This window comes from Magnolia sinica, chromosome 4 (assembly GCF_029962835.1).
Source record: "Magnolia sinica isolate HGM2019 chromosome 4, MsV1, whole genome shotgun sequence".
NCBI lineage: Eukaryota > Viridiplantae > Streptophyta > Magnoliopsida > Magnoliales > Magnoliaceae > Magnolia > Magnolia sinica.
In genome coordinates, this window is record NC_080576.1 from 116007852 (window position 1) to 116027755 (window position 19904).

The 19904-nt window shown below is 39.7% G+C and overlaps 1 pseudogene; it reads left to right on the forward strand.

The window, feature by feature from the left end:
• Nucleotides 1–100: 100 nt before the first annotated feature.
• Nucleotides 101–19529, forward strand: LOC131244017 (protein MAEA homolog; annotated as a pseudogene).
• The last annotated feature ends 375 nt before the right edge of the window (nucleotides 19530–19904 follow it).

Sequence of the window (19904 nt, forward strand, 5' to 3'; positions counted from 1 at the left end):
CAACCGAGTGCCAACAATTTTAGTAGGCCTACCATTCGATTTATGGCACGCGGGGAATTTGTGACGGTGTGTATCAAGCAGCCATCACAGTCCGCTAAACTAAACTACCAAGTAACTCGTTTTTGCGGACCGTCATGTCCCTTTCCAACAAGACAACAACAGAAAGAGCTCAACTTTCTTTCATTTATTTTTCATTCCACTTCTCCCCATCTCTATCTATCGTAAATCGTAATTGGCATTCCAACTGAAAATAAAATAAAATAAAAATTGGTTATGTATGGATAGTGTTGTTGGGGTCTGGTTTTCTTGAAGCTTCTCCTTCTTCTCTCCATTTTCACATTCCAATCCTCTACTACTCTTGGGTGTCTGCCCCATGGAAATGGAATCTCTGCCCAACGGCGATTTCGTCCCGTTGTCCAAGTTGACCCACATGGCTGAGTCTCTGAAGTTGGAGCACTAGTTCTTGAGGGTCCCCTTGGAGCATCTCAAGAAAACAATGCGTGTCAATCACAGGATCCTCGACAAGGAGATGAGTGCTGTCATCTCCAGCATTGCCGAGGCTGCAGCCACTGATCATGACATGTCTAAAGAAGAGGCCATGCATCACCTTACTTGCCTAGTCTCCAAGCTACAGGGCCTCAAGAGGAAGGTATGTCATGCCCCAGACTCGGTAACCAGGTTCACAAGGAACTTGATAGCTGGTTCTGGCTGCAACAGCCTCCGTAGTGCCCCATTCTCGGCTCCTGAAGCAGGTTCCGATCCTGGGATCCTGTAAGGAGGATTTTCATGTTAGTATAATCATTACCAATATGAGCATACCCAAGATCATAGTAAGTATATCTGAGAATAACAAAGGCACACATCACAAAATCTACTATGAATTTGAACTTTTAGAAGTATCCATAAGGTCCAAAAGGACATACATAAGATGATAAAAAAAGGAAGGGAAGGTCTACAATACTGGGGTCAACCTTAACAGGGCTGTCATGAACGTAAGAAGCTATACCAAGGTAGTACAATAATGTAGGAAGTCATACCAAGGCTATATAATGCAATGAGTACTGTAATGCAATGAGTACTGTAATACAATGAGTACTGGGCACCATGCCAAGGCTTAACATGAATACTATGCAATACGAGACTTACACAGCTGATGCAAATGCAATATGAAGTAATGTCAGTGCTCATATCCAATCCATATATCAAGTACATTTCCATCATAAGGAAATCACCGGGGTCCATTACACTGCTAGATGACTGCCGCTCTACAGACCCCGCACAGTCAAATGAGCATAAGAGACCTCACTATCCACCTGTGGACAGCCAATCACTAGCAAAGCCTGACGGTAGCGGACCTATTTACGAGCTGGTCAGACTCAGCCTAGCAATGCCTCCTTACATCAGGCGAGTAAGGCCACACCCCCTATCCAACCGACTAAACAACTGTGGGAGTTGCGGCCTAATGGTATAAGGCCCTCGTGCGCTCATATATTTCACCCGGTCACGGCGTTGGAGCAGATCCTTGGTATCATAAAAGTTTTGAAAATTTCACCCATGAGCATCCTATGCACCCGGTATGCTCAGGTAACATTTTTGGTGTCCAAACATAGCCATCGACGATGTATCTATGGAGGCTACAGCCTTGATGAAGCAAGGACGATAATGCTCATATGTTATGTAATGCCAGATGCATGCATCACACAATCAACCATACATCAATTCCAAGCATCCAACGTGCTCAAGAAGGAATACTACGTCCCTCGGAGAAGGTAACATGCAATGCTCAATGGCACAATATAACCACACACACACAGTGTCAACCAAGCATACGATGATATACATGGGTCATGTGGGTGAATTTAATCACACTATATGGCGATATACAATGTATATTACATTTCTCCTATCCAAGAAGGAACCAAGACTAGGTACTTAGACAATATCCTTAAGGAATCCAACTTCTAGCGGGGGCCCATTTACCTGGGGTAGCCCACGAGGCTAAGTATACAAGCTACGGGTCTAAGAAATATAAAAATGAGCCTAGCAAGAGTCTAAGATGATTATCCAATCACTCTTAAATACAACCGGGTCTAAAGGGGACCATAATGAGGACATTTAACCGCCATTCCCCAAAAAGGCATATTAACCATGAACTATATGGATAGAAGGCCAAAGGTCGACATTTAAGATAAAAATAAAGGTAACCACATACATATATGCCTCATAATAGGTCATAAAAAGATATAATACCACTTTTAACAACATGGTCTCCAAGAGGGGAATTAAGGCCCAAGGCTCAATTCCCAATGGCCATAAAATCCATGCATTAAGTTGGACTTGGTGGGCAGCCCGCGTACACAATATACGGCCCAAAAAATAAGTTTAAGTTTGGATGAAATGGGCCAAAGTACATCAGCCTTATAACTAGCAATTTAAGTGGGCAACCAAGGGCCCAATACTATCCTTATCTCAGCCCACAAGTCCATCAAAATGATGGAAGTCGGCCCAATATATGATTGGGCCAAGCTGAGACGTCCTAACCCACTCTGGGCCCATGGGATGCCCCAAAAATCTGATCTAAGATGGGGTCCTCATGTGATCACTAAAGGTGACCCAAAAGAATGCACTGGTTAAGCCCAAAGATTATAAGAAAACATAAGCATGTAACACGTACACAAGTTCTCAATATGGTGAGCCCCACAGTCAAATAAAGTTTTAACCATAAAATTGTACATCTAAGGCCCTTTGATAAACTTTTGGCCTGTTTGACTTCCTGGACTTGCTAAGGTTCAGAAATTTGTTAACTATGTGGAAATAATCTCATGAAGGCCAACTATACTCACTAGGGGACCCCACCAGATGGAGAGTGTGTATATATCATGAAAAGATCAAGTGGACCTGTTACTGGATTATGAGTTCAGTAGCAACCCAAGGCAGAAAGTGCTTCCATGATCGGGCGATCCAAAGCTTGAATGGCCTGGACCAACATATGTTGAGGTAGGCTCCACATGCATCCAATTTAGCCACAAATAAATGGCCCAAGGTCTATGGTGAGCCTTTAACCATTCATAGAGAAACCCATGGGCCTATCTTAGGATCACCCAGGAGGACATCTAACCTCAACTGGGTCCCAAAAGGTATCCCGCTATGCAAATAAAGTAAGGTCTAAGGCCCAAGTAATGCGCAGCCTAATGGGCTATACATAAAGCCCAACTCATAGGCAATATGGTGGGCCCTCAAGTAAGGTTTGAGCCCAACCATAAAGGTCATAAATCCATTTATTGTGGTGGGCTTCATGGGTAACCTAGTAGTTTATCCTCATGGGCAAATTTCATATTTTACACAGGTGAGTTGGGCCCCACTTTTTGGCCCAAGTACAGGGTCAACTTAGTGGGAAGCCAAGGGCCCAACTACTTGCATATTATAGCCCTTAAATCCATCACAATAGATAGGAGAGTATAGGCCCAAGATTAATGGGCCTATTTAAAAGGATTTAGTCCACAAGGCCTAAGGAACTAGTCTTTCAATCACATGCAACATTCCATTAAAACTCAACTTGGGTGGGCCTCATGTGGGCCCTAATTATACTCAATAATACTATAAAAAAATGATAAGATAACTGATTTAAATTTTCCTCAAATCTAGTGGGCCATACTGCCCCAAAACAAACATTTATAGGCAACGATTATTGGGCTCATTGCCAAATTCCAGCCCACCCATTTTCTAGGTTGGTTGGAATCCAATAACAAAAATTATTTGATAGTATATGAAATTTCTGATGGCCCACATACATAACAGTGGGTCCCACCAGATGAGAGGGGGATATACAACTCATATATCAAGTGGGTTGTGCCGTTGGGCCCAGCAGCAGCCCAAGATAGGTATGCCTCATGTGTACGCAGCCCTATGGGCCTGGGTATTTAGCCTAAATCTCATCCAAATGGGCCCCAATTGGAAACCACCGAAGGGAAAAATGATCAAGTCTCCTAAGGACCCCACATGGATGGATGATGGGATATACAACACATCTAGGTGGGCCCACAAAGCAGGCTGGACGGCTAGCCAAGGCTGGATGCCCCGGCTTGGACGTCCCTGCCTGGTGGGCCACTCCAGGCTGTACCGTGGGAAGTAAAAGGCCCCAATGATACTTCTATGGGTGGGCCATACCTCCACAAAATTTCATAATTTTTGAATACTCAGAAGTATTTTAATTTATTTACGGAAAATAATCTGCCCAAAAATTCTGATCATCTTGGACGTCCCAACGTGGTGGGCCAGTCCGGCCCTTGCCACAGTGTACACAGGGGTCCATTGGCCCCAAAAATTTGTAGGTGAGTCTCACCATGGGTGGCCCACTTCTCTGTAAATTTTCATAATTTTTGGATACTTAAAAGTATTTTAATAAATTTTAGAATTACAATCTGTCCAGGGTAAAATGTTGCTAGAAATATGTTGTCCTGAATTTGGGCCATCCAAATGGGTGGGTTCTAGGCCTCCAAAATTCCTAAAATTTGGACCCAAAGTCCCTCATCAAGCCTGAAACAAGGTAGGACCCAGAAATATGGCCCACCGTCTTAGAAAATATTTTTAAAAATTTATTTTTATGGGACTATGCTACTGGACTGCATAGCAAAAATTTTGGCAGTCCACTATATTAGCCCACCCTTTTGGATGCCCAAATGGGATCCATTGGCCTTGAAAATTTACAGGTAGGTCTTACCATGGGTGAGACACCTCTCTGAAAAATTTTATAATTTTTGGGATAGTAAAAGTATTTTATTTAACTCATACAATTTATGCACAACAAGGTATATTGCTGCCTAGGGCAGCCCATAAATAGAAGTCCAGCAAGAAAAATCCTCATATACATCAAGGTGGGGCCACCTAGATGGGCCACACACATCCGGAACATGCTCCCAACTGATCCGGACCTTGCATGTACAAGTGGATAGCAAGATGGGTCTCCACATGTCCAACAAATGGGACATAGGGGCGTCCCATCAAGTGCGGACAGTTGGATGTGCCTTGCACATCAGGTGGGCCACCATGATCAGCAACAGTAGAGAGAAAAAAAAGAGGGAGAAGGAGAATAAGAGAAAGAGATCGGCCATTCAAGAGGAATTTCGCCACTATAAATCCCCTATGCACAAATAGAGAATCAACCATACAATACTCATATTATAGATCATGCATGCATGGACCTTCATGATAAAAATCTGAGGTGGGGATGCCATCCCCACCATAAAACAAAGGTCTAGATGACCATAGAAGGGTTGATATTATGAAATGCATCATGATGGGGTCCATGGAGAATGGCCCCATCATGGAGTGACACATGCATGAAGGATGGCCAATGGCCTCATCCGAAGGGTTAGATGGGGCCCCCCACCATGGATTGGTGGGTCCCACATATCCCAAGCATGAAGAAACAAAAGAAATAAGAGAGAGGAAGGAGATCAGCAATTGTAGAAGCACCCACCTTAAGATCACTCCTTCATTCTTCATTGACTCACTCCAAAGCTTCAAGGGAAGACCTCTAATGGTGGTTATGAGGATTAGAAGGTGGGATTAAGAGAGAGAAGAGGGAGAAATTGCTGGAAAATGGGGAAGATGGTGGACGTCCCACCTTGCAAGAGAGAGAAATGAGAGAAATGAAGGAGGAGAGAGATGGAGGAAGAGTTGTAGAGGGGTAATCATAAGCTCTCTTGCCTTGGGTAGGAAAACTCATCATGGCAGGTAGGGTGATATAAACAAAGTTGTAGACTTATAGGTTTGGGTAGTGTCTAGAATGAGTGGTGTTTGTTCCATAAAATTTGTAGTATGTGTGGGTGGTGTGCATGGGAACTTGTGCCATGGGAGTGGTCCATATGCTTTTGTACAAAAAGTGGGTCACATGATGAAATGCTCATAACTTTTAATCTATAAGTCGGATGAACGTACAAGATTCGTCGTTGGAACCGCAATGACGATACGAACGAGATGGCATAGGTCTAGGGTCGATCCGAGTCAGGTTTACATGACCGGACTCAAGGATGACCGCAAACACAATCCGAGGGTTGCGGGTCACCGGAATTTGACCGGTAGGACCGCGGGACCAAAAATGAACGAGATGCATACTCACACACACACATGCACACATGTGAACTAAGGTCGGGTCTCACAAGGTATCTCTCTAATTCCACTTTCTTTCACCCACTCACCACCTTTCATTTTCAATTGAGAATAGGTTGCTATTTATTATGATTTTTTTATTTTTATTTTTATTTTTTTAAAAATCTCATTGTTTTCTTTGATTGATCAATAGGAAGGTATCTCTCCAATTCCCCTTTCTTTCACCCACTCACCATCTTTCCTTATCAATTGCGAATAGGTCGCTATTTATTATGATTATATATATATATCATTGTTTTCTTTGATTGATCAGCTGGAAGAGGGCACTAGGGCCGAACACTTGCAAGGCCAGAGATGCTGTGCTCGCCTCGATCACCTTGATGCGATGGAGGCTGGAAATCAGTTCAATTGGAACAATACACGTGTTAAGCGATTTCTTGTGGACTATATGTTGTGTTTGTCATACTATGACACTGCTATGAAGCTTGCAGAAAGCAGCAATATACAAGTAATTTTCTTTCCAGTTCCTTTTCTAGGTTTGTGTCTATATATGTTTTATTCAAAATCTGATTAAAGTTACAAGAAAGGAGGTCCAATGCATTGAGAGTGTGTCCTAATAAGTTCATCTAGTGAGATGATACGAGCATCCTTATGCCATATGTCTATCTATCAAAAAGTACCGTTTGTATTGGGTCGTACTGTCGATAGATTCTAATACAAGCACATCATATGAGAATGTATTATTGGTTATAACTTTAAAGGAATTCAATAATCTTCCAGGGTCAATATTATTCAAAGTTATTTTATTGTATCAAGAACATATTGCAATAAATTCAGACAGCAACATGATACGTTAGGACAATGTTTACAAATTAGGGGAGAAACTTTTCCTGCACTATTCACGCGCTTGAGTGTGCATTGGAGGATTCTACATTTTCATGGTTGCCTTCAAAGTATTATTTATTTAACCCATGCTTGAGATATCAAATTGAAGCTCATATTTGAACCATACATGTTCTGTGGGCTTCTATTCAACTTTTACTGAAGGATTAAAACAATATGGACTTGGGTGTTTGGAGGTTGTGTTTAGGCTGTTGGCGTGCAAGTATGAGGTCCATTGAAGTGGATGGTATAGTAAGGAATCATCTCAATATTGAGCATTGGGTATTTAGAGGGAGGTGATTAGAGAGGAAAAACTATTTAATGAGGAGATTGTGATTGGAATGAGGGAGTTTTGTCTTAAAAGGATACCTACGGAGGCTTGCCATGTTTTCTTGCACTTGAAAGAAAGGGCATGACAATAGGACATTCTGTAGCAAAGTAAATCAGGTAGAGGATGTGTTCCAAGCAGCAGGGTGAAGAGGAGAAGTGGTTAAGTGGCTTATCGCCCGGGTTTGTAGTGATCTTGTTGTGGGCAGTCGGAGAGCTGAATCTTGTTATTTATAGATAGATGATCCTTTCTCATCTATTCCTTTTACCTCTGGTTTGATGTTGGTTTCCTTTCTCTTAACTTCCTAAGTTGCACTCATGTTGTGTTCTTTAAAAAAATAAAAAAAATCATTATCTTTCCTTTTTCAAAGTTCACGCAAGCTTTTTTTAGCACCCATTAGAATTTTGTCATCTTTTAAGGAACAAAAGGATAATTCAGGACTTGGCAGTTTCCCAGTTGTCACTTTTCTATACGGATGGCTTAATTTAGATTGTGTCTAAAGTAGGCACAATCAAAATTTTAGAGCATATTTTTAGCTCCGCTTTTTCTTGGGGCGTGGTCATTGAAGGGGCATATCACAATGTTATTCAGTTGGATCATTGGATGCAACTTCTGCCAAGTGATTGTGGAAGCCCAGTATTTTAGGGGTAGAATGATGTTGCTAATTTGGAAAATGTACTCCAATGTGGTGAGGGACGCAATGAGGTGACCAATAATCTTTCGAAAGAGGGAGTGGCTAGAGGATCATTTGTTATTGGCTCTGCCTTACTTCCTTTTTGATGTACTTTTCTTAAATACCGTTTCTGTCTCGTAGGTGAAAAATTTGTTATAGCTGCAGCTTAGTTGATGCATATTCTACAATTGTTGACTCTAGTAGGTTTCCTATGTATATTTCCACAATTGTTGACTCTAGTAGGTTTCCTATGTATATTTCTACAATTGTTGACTCTAGTGGGCTTCCTATATATATATCTTCATGATTCAGCGAATGCGGATTTAGAAACTATGACTCCTAATTTCTATTCTCCATTTTCTTATGCTGACATCTAGTTGCCGTTTGAACTTCATTTATTCATCATCATCTTCATCGTCATTGTCGTCGTTGTCATCAAAGCCATATACTGATTGGGGTCACTACATGAATCCTTTCCGCCACTCCACTCTGTCAAGGGCCCTGCCTTTTGTTAGACCATAGGTCACCAAGTCTTTTCTTACTGCCTCTACCCACATCCTTTTAGGTCTCCCCTCTACCCTTTCAGAGCCTTCAACTTGGACCAACTCACCCCTAATTGGTGCGGTACTTGGTCTTTGTTGCACATGACTAAACCATCCAAGTCTACTTTCCCTTATCTTATTACCTGTTGGCAGTATGTCAAAATCCTACGATTTATGATTTGCAATTTTAGTCGAATTTTAAGCGAATCGATTTGAATCCCACCTTTGAATCCCTTTTTATATGAGTCCTACGATTTTATGATTTGAATGTTACGATTTATGATTCAAATCATACTTGTTCTCTTTTATTTTGAGCTTCATTTGGATTTCATTTTATGTTTTTAAATTGGTGGGGGCTTTAAGAATCATTTACAAGAAACATTTTGAAAAAAAAAAAAAGAAAATCATTTAGAAAAGGTAAATTATTTTATTTTGTTCTTTATAAGAGATTAAATGATATATATTCTCTTTAATGTTAAATTGTAGAGCTTCTTCTTCTTCTTTTTCTTCTTTTAATGATTTCTTGCTTCTTAACTAGTCGAATCACCAAATCAATGTATGACTTATCTGGAATGTTTTTATGGATGGTTATGATCATGTTGACTTGTATGTATTGTGAGATGATGGTTAGAAATCAAAATATCTTTTTTTTAAAAATAAAAATAAATCAGTCTACAAAATCAAATGTCGCTTTTCTAATGTGATTCTACATTCAAGAAAGTTAACAAGAACATAAATTATTAATGGATTCTTCCTAGTGTCTGTCTTTACACTCATGAATTATCGACCCAAGATATCAAAAATGGTCATTTTGGGAACTTCCTTGCCAATAGTCTTAACTATTCCAAGTTTTCACTCGTATTGTTATTAAAATTCCTCAAAATAACAAACTTTGCTAGGAAATAGTGCAACGCTCCTCGAAATGCTAGGAGAAGACGTAGAGGGAAAGAAATTGATAATGACTAGGAAAAGGGGGTCCTTGACTGTGGGAAAAATGGCATAGAGGCGGGTACATCTTTGGGAGAAGAAGGCGGTGTTGAGTTTAAGGATGGCGTATGGATTCTTGTAGACCAAAAAGGGAAAGGTAAGGTAGGGTGAACCTCAGGTGAAGTATTTCAAGGTTTACAGGAGCTACCGATGATGTTCATGGCTAACTTTTATGAAGAGTGGTCCGAACTTCATTTCAGGAGAGTTTTCGGGAAGTTTGGAGAGATGAAATAGATTGTTTATTCCTAGATGGGGATTGGTGGTAATCATAGGATTTGCCTTCGTTCGGATGGGGAAATAGAAGAGATGAAAGGAGCAATTGTAGCCATGAATGGAACTTGTTTTGGGGGAGAAAAATTATAGGTGAAGCGATTGTTGTCGAATCGCATATGTGATCATGTGTGATTGCATATGCGTATGCGCATATGCGATTGCACAATCGCATATGCGTCCACATATTTTTTGTTTTGAAAATTTTTAAAAAATTGAAAAATATTAAAAAAATTGTTAAAAAAAGAAGAAATTAAGGGTAACTTTCCTAAGTTAATAAATAACTAATTTTACATATTTAAAATATATTTGAGAGAAATAAAATCAATTAAACAATGGATTAAATAACAAGTGCTTGAATCTTGATCTTCCAACTTCCAAGAGAGGGAATGTAGGGGAGAGAGAGAGAGAGAGAGAGAGAGAGAGAGAGAGAGAGAGAGAGAGAGCACTTGGAATTAAGAAATGTAAGAGAAGAATAGAGTAAAGGAGTTTTGGAGTGAGAATATTGCAAATGGGGGAGGTTTGGAAGCCTTCTTATAGACAAAAAGTTATTATTTTTTTAAATTTTTATTACAAAAAAATGAAATAAAATAAAATAATGTGTCAACCGTTGGCCAATATGCGATCGCATATGTTGTATGCAATCGCATACATCGCGTATGCGATCACATATTTTTGCATATGCCACATATGTGATCACATATGTGCCAGATCGCATATGCCATGATCGCATATGCAGTCGCACATGACAACAATGGGTGAAGCAAGTGAAATATGGGCCAGAAGTAGTGAATTTGTTGAGCCAAGAGAAGCATGCGAAAGGAAGAGAAAGAAAATCCAAGAAAGAAGACACTCGACCTACCTTAAAAAAGACAGATAATGAGAGATAAGGAAGGGGAAAATCATTTTGAGATGCAGTGATTGGGAGCTCGTATGGTGGAGAAGTGGCTACTAGGGTCAATGAGAACGACGATGCCCCTAACTTCCCACAGGTTAGATGGGTGTGGAGGAACTCATGCAATGGGAGTCTAGAGGTGTGTATAAACCCCAAGGTGCTTAAGAACACTTGGAGCTCCATCCAGTGGTGTCTGGTGGCTTCTATCAAACTCAGAGATTTGAAGAAGGACATGGGTGAATGATTGCAATGGATTGCAATGTTGAAGAGGAAGACAAAGTTCTATGGCACATGAGTGATTTCTTGATGCAGATCTCCTTGGTCCCCCTGGAATAGGCTGAGGGCATCATTCATGCTATAATTTGTTCAAAGACATGATTTTTCGATGGTATAACCTGCAATTCTTACATACATATTGATTTTTTTATTTTTTATTTGGTCTTACATAGCAGAAAAAAATCTATTTGGCTCGTATATGATCTATTTATGAAAGTTATTAAGTGATCATCACTCTTTTTAAAGTATGTGTTTGCTAGATCTAGATTGTATGCCATAACGAAATCAACGATAGCATTTGCCATCTCGTTTCTTCTCCCAAGACCATATTCTCCATGTACAATATCATATCCTCTACTTGCTTTTCCTACACGGTCATTTAAGTCCCCTCCTACAAATATCCTATCTATCTATATCCTCCTATAATTGTCTGTTGATTATATCCTCTAACCCTACTTGTGGTGCCTGTGCACTAATAACATTGATGATCTTCTCTTCTAACACATTTTGTCAATAAAATCCTATCACTTACTCTCCTAACATTTATAACTTTATCTACCACTATTCCTGACCCCATCTCATTTCTATTATTGTCCTTTCCCATATACCAAAGTTTTTATCCATCAACTTCTCTAGTTTTGGCCCCTTTCGACTTGGCCTTTGAACACAAGCTATGTTAACTCTCCTTCATTTCATCGTATGTAATAGCCCCATACTCGTACCTGTCAATGTTCCTATATTACATGTGGTGTGATGAATCCCATTCTCATATACTAGCTTCTTTATCTCTGTGTGACCAGAATGGCATGGGAGCCATTGCCTATTTCTCTCAGCGTGCATTGTTGCGGTGCATTGCTTGTGGGGAGTGCCCTACCCCTCTTGCCCATTTCTCACTGCACATGGATTTTGATGCAGTGCATAACTTACAGGGAATGTCCTAGCATGAGTTTGGAATGTCATATTGTGTGTATTCATGATGATAGTTATGTCATAAGTTTGACACTGGCTGCCAATCCGTTGCAACCCTCCTTTATCTGGTCTGGGGACCGGCAATGAGAGAACTCCCACAGGCGCAATATAATAGACTATTACTGTTTTTGTTATTGTGTGTGAATAAATTGCAAAGTAATAAGCTTGATATTTTCTCTCGTTTAATAATTTTCCTTGCTCTTGTTGTGCATCATCTATTATACATATTGACAGCTTAGATCTTTCGGAGACAGGATCTTGTGGATGTTGAGGTCTTCCTTGATGCAAAAAAGGTCATTGATGCTCTTCAAAACAAGGAAGTGGCTCCTGCTCTAGCTTGGTGTGCAGAGAACAAGACAAGTTGAAGAAATCCAAGGTATAACATTTTGTTCTTCCCTTAAACGTTCATAAGCTATCTTGCAATTTTTTTTATATATATTAGAAGTCAAGTGAGTGTAGCAATAGTTCAAGAGTTTTTTTTTTTCTTTTTCTTTTTCTATAGTTAAGGTGGGCTGGAACCTAACCTCAGTAGTTCAAGAGTTTCGGGCTCTAACTGCGAGGGATACTAAACAAGTGTTTGCTTTGAGATTATTCTCGTATTATTTGCCACTTTTTTGGTCTTCTATAGATTTCAGCAGCATGTACAAGCAATCGTTCCAGTCCTTGTTTGACATGAAAATGGTTATTTATTGAAAGATGGTTGTGATTAACTTGAAAAGCTCATTGGTTGACTGGAAACTTCACTGTATTGGTTTAGTTTTTCCAGTCTCTGCGTAGCAGTTCAAGCTCCAAAATTTGATTTTATAAATAGTTGGCCCAGTTGATCTAAGCTCACTGAAATAGAAAGTTGATGCAAACAAGACTCGAACAATATGGTGTACAAAAGATGGCCCATGTTGGGCTCCACCTGACCCCATCCGTGACTAGATTTTTGCAGCAGATGATACATATGGTTGTACCATATCTCCTGAAAATACAACTATATGCATATGGTCCTAGTGGCATGCATATGTGGGAGTCTATATGGCATGTATACATGCACAACATTATTACTTAATTGGGACTTTAATTAGAACAAAAGTCTTTTTAAAAAAGTGCATCTTTATTTATTGGGACTTTTTAAGTCCAAGTTCTACTCAAATTAGAAATAGAAGTAGCTCTCAACAGGAAAGTGTATGTGATATTATAAAGAAGGCTTGATAGACATACACACTTGAATACAACTTTTTATTGAAAGTGCCAAGACTTCTCTTTTGGTAGAAGATTCTTATTTATAGGATAGCTATAAGACCAGCCATGCTTTTTAGAACAGAATGTTGGGCAGTTAAGGAACAAAATGTTCATAGGATAAGGGTTGCTGAAATGAGGATGTTGAGATGGATTAGTGGCAAGAAAAGGAAGGATACAATTAGAAATGAATGCATTTTAAGGGAACTTAAGATTAGTACCAATAGGCAATAAGATGAGGAAAAGTAGATTAAGATGGTCTGGTCCTTTGCTACGGAAATCAAGAACCATGCTGGTTGAGTTGGTACATGTTGAAGGTTCCAGAAGGGCAAGGGGAGGGCTCAAAAGGATGTGGATGGGGGTACTATAGTACTTAGACCTGGGCTAACAAGGTTCAGGTCTTGTCGGGTACAGGTTGTGTCGGGTTTGGGTATTCGTCAAGTATTTATCAGGTCTTTGGATCTAGGTTTCAAGCTGGGTTCAAGACAAATAAGAGCATTTACATGGTTGGGCCCACCCAATTGATGGATTAGATTGCACACACATGTTTCACTTTGACATGTGCATAATATCATTAGTATGTAAATGAGCTCTCTTACATGGGTGCCTTAGAAACCTAATTTCTTTTGCTAGAATAGTCAAGATATATTAAATATATAATTTTAGTATTGAAACTAACTAGACCTGACTAGAACTGATCCGACACAACTTTGACTAGGTCCATCACATGGACTCGTCCTAAACCCTACTAGAAACGTTTTTTAACTGGATCCATTTTCCATGTTATTGTGCAATGCATATCTGGTTTCTTCAATCCAATGGTAATGTTATTTGGAAGGTGATTCCTTATGCAATAATATGAGGGCTTCGGAAGGAAAGAACTCTAGGTTTATGACAAGACGGTGATGGTTGGATTCTTATCCTTTAACGAATGGGGGTCTACTACTGTTTGGGATAAAATGTAGCTGGTTGTATTTTGTTTTCTATTCATGGGGGTGGTTGTTATGGTTGCATGCTCTCATCTTTTATTTAGCTATTGTAATATTTGTTTTTCTGTTTTTCTTGCTTGCCTTGATTTTGGTGTTCCTAAGGTGGAGTAATGAGAGGGTCTCTCCTATGGGTCCTTTTAGTTGCACTCTTTTGGCCTCCTTGCTTTATAGTTATCTTTTCAATACATGCGCCATTTTCCATGTTATCATGCAATGCATGTCTGGTTAATCTTCAAATCCAATGGTAACATTATTTGGAAGATGGTTCCTTATGCAATAATGTGGGGGCTTTGAAAGGAAAGAACTCTAGGATTTTTATGATGAGACGGTGATGGTTGGATTCTTAACCTTTAACGATTGGGGGTCTATTACTGTTTTGGATAAATTGAAGCCGGTTGTATTTTGTTTTCTATTCATGGGGGTGGTTATTATGGTTGCATGCTCTCATCTTTGATTTAGTTATTGTAATCTTTGTTTTTCTGTTTTTCTTGCTTGCGTTGATTTTGATGTTCCTTAGGTGGAGTAACGAGAGGGTCTCTCTTATGGGTCCTTTTGGTTGCAATCTTTTGGGCTCCTTGCCTTATAGTTATCTTTTCAATACACATGCATGCATGTATGTAATTTGCGTTTTTTCAGCCTCTTGGCCATTATAATAAATAGTCATCTATCCTTCAAAAATAATAAATAAATAGACATCTTTTCAGTACATGCAAGTTGCGCTTCTTTGGCCTATTGGCCTTCATAATAAAGTCATCTTTTAAATATATGCACCGATGCACGCGCTCGTTGGGGGGATTTTTTTCTTCGTCAAAATCATCAACATCTAAACCTTATTCCAACTAAGTTTAATTTCAAAAGGGGAAAGCTAATACTACTTAGGGTTTGCTCAGTTAGTGTTTAAGCCAACCTAGGGTTAATGGGATTTCCAGAGAAGTGAAATTAAGGCTTAGGCAACCTAGGGTCATGGGATTTGAGGAAAAGTGAAATTAAGGCTTAGGTCGCTTAATTGGTAAATGGATTTGAGGCATCGGGTCTTAATAAAAGGAAATTGGAGATTTGGATGGTTGGAAGTTTGGAATTTAGGGCCAATTATGGAAATTGGGAATATAGGGTTTAGGTGATTTGGGGAAACTTGGATATTTGGGGATCTAGGGTTTATGTTAGGATTAAGGTATGAGATTCAAAGGGGTTTTGATGTGGAAGCAAGAAGGAATCAAATGGATGATGGGTGGGCCGTACAACCAGCTATAGGGGTTCACATGTGTGGCCAAGTTATTTTAGCCAAGGTTTGGGGTTTCAAGGGTTGGGTTTATACAAGAGGATGTAAAGAGGAAGAAATAAAGGAATTTTGGTAAAAGGAGGAAGAAGAAAAGATGAGGACTTGAAAGAAATACCTCTTTGATGAAAAAAAAATGAAGAATACGGAAGATAGGTGGAAGCCTCGCAACTCCGTCGAATAGGAATGACCTCTCACCAATCCCAATCTCTAAATCACATGGAGAATCCTTCAAATCACATGAAGAAAGAAGAGAAACTTTGAAGTTTTTGAGAAGCAATAGCATGGACAGAGCTCCCCCTCCCCCCCTCCTTCTTTATAGTATCATAAATTCATTATTAGAAAAGGACGCTCTGAGGAAAGATTTCTTTTAAAAAAAACCCATAATATCTAAAATATGTCCCTTAATGCATAAAACAAAAAAAAAAAAAAAACTGCAAAATATACTAAATCCTAATAAAGTAAGAAATAAAAACTAAGACACCTAAGTCCTAAAGTGTCCACGATTAAGGCTGACCACGATCAAAAGTGGGTAAATAGCCTGATACGTGCGATCCAACCGTCCGATTGACGTGCACACTCAATCCAACAGTCCAAAACTTCATAATACACAGCCCGCATGCATCTTCCCAGTGTGGGGTCTTCAAAGATGCACAAACTATGCACGTGAGGTCTTCTACGATGGCTAGGGATGCGCTATGGACCCCACATGCCTCACGTAACACTGATCTAGCCACAAAGAAGGCTGTGTCGCTATCCTCCTCCGCCGGTACACTCTGAATGGTCGGATGTCCTCATCAACATGCTTCAAATCGGGTTTAAAAATTCTGCAAAAATCACCATAATTCCTCTAAAATCAAGCTCTACTAAATCATGTTCTTCCCAATGCAAAACTGTTTGTACAGTATGTACACTTGCTGATGTCAGCAGTACGGTTGTCGACATCAGCAAGCCCCTGTAGCTCCAATCAACGTGAGGTCTCTACACTCTGATACCAAGTAAATAAGAAGAGATTTGAGGAAGATGGAAGAAATGAGAGAGAGGGAGAGGGAGAGAGAGAGAGAGAGAGAGAGAGAGAGAGAGAGGTTTGGAGAAAACATTAGTGTTAGGGCTCCCAACCCCCACACCTATTTATTATAATACTTGAGTTACAATAAAGTGCTCTGCAGGAGCACCAAACATTGTGTGAACAAGCACATACAAAGAGACACATAAAAAAACATATAAAGGTACATCTATAACTCTCTATAGGAGAAACATAGCGAAGCCTCTCCAAAAGAGTCAGAAACTCTTCCGCTTCTGAATCTGTTAGGCCACTTCTATAAGGAATCCAACATACTTCCAAACCCCTAGCCAAAAAGCACTTTGCCACTTTAATATCTGTTGAAGGTGCTAATCGAGCTAAATTTTGCGATAGATTTTTGATTGGGGTAGTTTGTTGCACCACTCGTCTTCCCAAAATCTGACTCTAGATCCATTGCACATGTTGAAGGAAATGCCTTTCTTGAACTTTGACTTGAGCAACATAATCGACTTCTAAGTATTCAAAGTCTAGTAGAGAGATGACTCGTTAGCCTCCCAACCCCCGGATGAAGCCTATATTCGGAAGCAATGATTTCCTTCAGAAGTTCCCTTCCTCTATGCCAAAACGCCATAATCATTTTCCAAGAAGAGCACGATTCATGTTGAGAAGGTCTCTTAGACCAGCCCCTCCTTCGTTAATAGGCTTGCAAACATCTTCCCACTTTAAAAGATGGAATTTGTATCCTTCATTTGAGCCCTTTCATGAGAAGTCCCTCAGCTTCCCCAATTTTATTCTGACCGAGGATGGGCACTTGAATAGAGACATGGAATAGAGCGGCGTATTAGAGAAAGCAGCTTTAATGGGGGTTAACCTCCCTCCCAAGGAGAGGAACCAGCAGTTCCACTTAGACAATTTTCTTTCAATCCTCTCCATCACCTTATCCTAGAGATGCGTAGGAGTTTCCCGATGCATAAAGGGAGCCCGAAATAAGAAGAGGGGAGGGATCCCACCCTGCATCTAATAATCTAATCGAAAAAGGAGTTCTCATCTTGAGAAAATGAATTCCCTATCCCACTCCTATTGCTGCTAAAAAATTGCACTCCATATACATTGTTTTAGTTTGACTAATTTTAAATCCTTTAGATTCTAAAGCACTCCTCTGTAAATCTAGCTTTGTGTTTATGCCCTCCATCAATATAGATCTAAATATTTATATCTATTTTCTTCTATGGAATTAAATATGTATATCTATTAGAAATGCTCTTTTCTTTTTACTGTTACAAACTTTCATAATGCTGTATACCTTTCTGATCTCAGAGCAAGTTTCAATTTCAACTAAGGCTCCAGGCGTTTATAGAGCTGGTTGGAGCTGATAACAATTTGCGGGCTATTACATATGCTAGGAAATACCTTGAACCATGGGGAGCTACTCATATGAAAGAATTGCAACGTGTGATTGCAACTCTAGCCTTCAAGAGTAATACCGAATGTGCAACATATAAGGTACACCTGAATTTTCAGTTATCCAATTTCCATGCTTGTGTCAATACTGGAAATGTATCTTATGTTAATAAATTCACTAATGGCTTAGTTCCTGGGGAAGCCAATTCTACTGGATTTTGAATATTGAGTCCATTCGCTGCTTTATCTAAATAAGAAAAGAAACACATAACCATTGTCCCAGTCAACTGACTTGGGGGATTCTTAATAGAATCAGCAAGGTCTTCATGGATTTTGTTGGGTCAAACTCGGAAAAAAAAAAAGATTTTAAATTGTTTTTTATTGCATCGAATGTGGATCCATGTGGTTTTTTAAGCTTTCGGTTTCATCTTAAGGACGACACTGTTATTCCTTGGTCTTAGGTTTTTTTTTCCTGGGTGAGTCAACTTGATTGGATTTTGAATAGAGTCCAGTCTCAGCTTTATATGAAAAGAAGAAGAAAGGATGGACATTGTTCCAAACTTCCAATCGATTGACTTCAACAGGAAGGCCTTGATTTTGTTGAGGCAACTTGGAAAAAGGAAGGATATTGAGTTGCCTTTTACAGAACCGGGTGGATTTGTGTATTTTTGAAATTATTTTAATCACTTTCGGTGTATTTTAAGGATGACATTATTCCTAAATCTCAGGTTTTTGGTTGAGTAACGATTGGATGGACGAGTTCAATGTATTTGGTTTTTGTGCTTTATAGGTTCTATTTGAGCCAAAGCAATGGGATTATCTTGTTGGGCAATTCAAGCAGGAGTTTTGCAGGCTGTATGGCATGACCCTTGAGCCCTTGTTGAATATTTATCTGCAAGCAGGGCTGTTGGCTCTCAAGACTCTGTATCCACATTAGTCATTGACTGCTACTTCCACAGAATGCTTAGCTGCCTGTTATCCTTGTTTCTTGATTATATGCCTAATAAAGTTAGTGTCGTCAACTGATACTTTCTTCTATTTTTTCTTGACCACACTAAGATTCTGTTACAAAGATGATTGCACCAAAGAAGACCCTCTCTCACAGGAGAGCTTCTGCAACCTGGCCTTGCCATTGCCATTCTCAAAGCAGCAGTATTCAAAGCTTGTGTGGTACATCACTAAAGAACTGATGGATTTCGATAATCCAACCCTAGTATTACCCAATGGCTATGTTTACAGCACCAAGGTCTGGACTGTTTAAGCACATTGGAGGGTTTTCAACTTTAGACTGGAATGGTTGCACATGTGAATATGACATGATTGTCTGGTCTGACATGTCTCTTGTGATCATGTGGCAGGCTCTTGAAGAAATGGCCAAGAAAAATGATGGCAAGATTACCTGTCCAAGAACAGGTCTGATTTGCAACTATACAGAGCTAGTCAAGGCATATATCTCATAATTCAAATCAGACAAATCTTTCTAAACAGTTAATGGCTGCACCAGAAATTGTGCAACACATCCTGTTTTCAATTCAATGTATCTTAAGTCAGGTTGTATGTTATAAAGTTGGTGGGTCTGTTGGCATGTTGTTCTCTCTCTACAGATAATGGTGGTTGATTTAAAGATAATGTTATGTATCCTTACCATGTTTATAGCCGATGGTCTTTGCATATGATGAAGCATGCTCTCTCCTTTTCATTTTGCTAAACTGGAATATTGAGCTGGCATAACAGATGGAGATGGACGGTGTGGACATAAAACACATACATCATGGTGAGGCCCACAATGCCCCGCACATCACCGGACACCACTTGGGTGGATGGAGATCGGCTTGACTCGACTGGGACATAGAACCAGTGAGGCAGTTGATGTTGTATTCATTGCCAACTAATTTTATGGTACGAGCCCAAAAATAAAGTAGACACAATATCAAGACCATGCCGAATGGGAAACAATGCTCAGTTATTTTTTTCCCTTCAATGCAGAAGATGTACTTTTTATGGAAAATACCTCATGAGATCTTTATCAATCTCAAATGCCTCTTGTTCTAAAC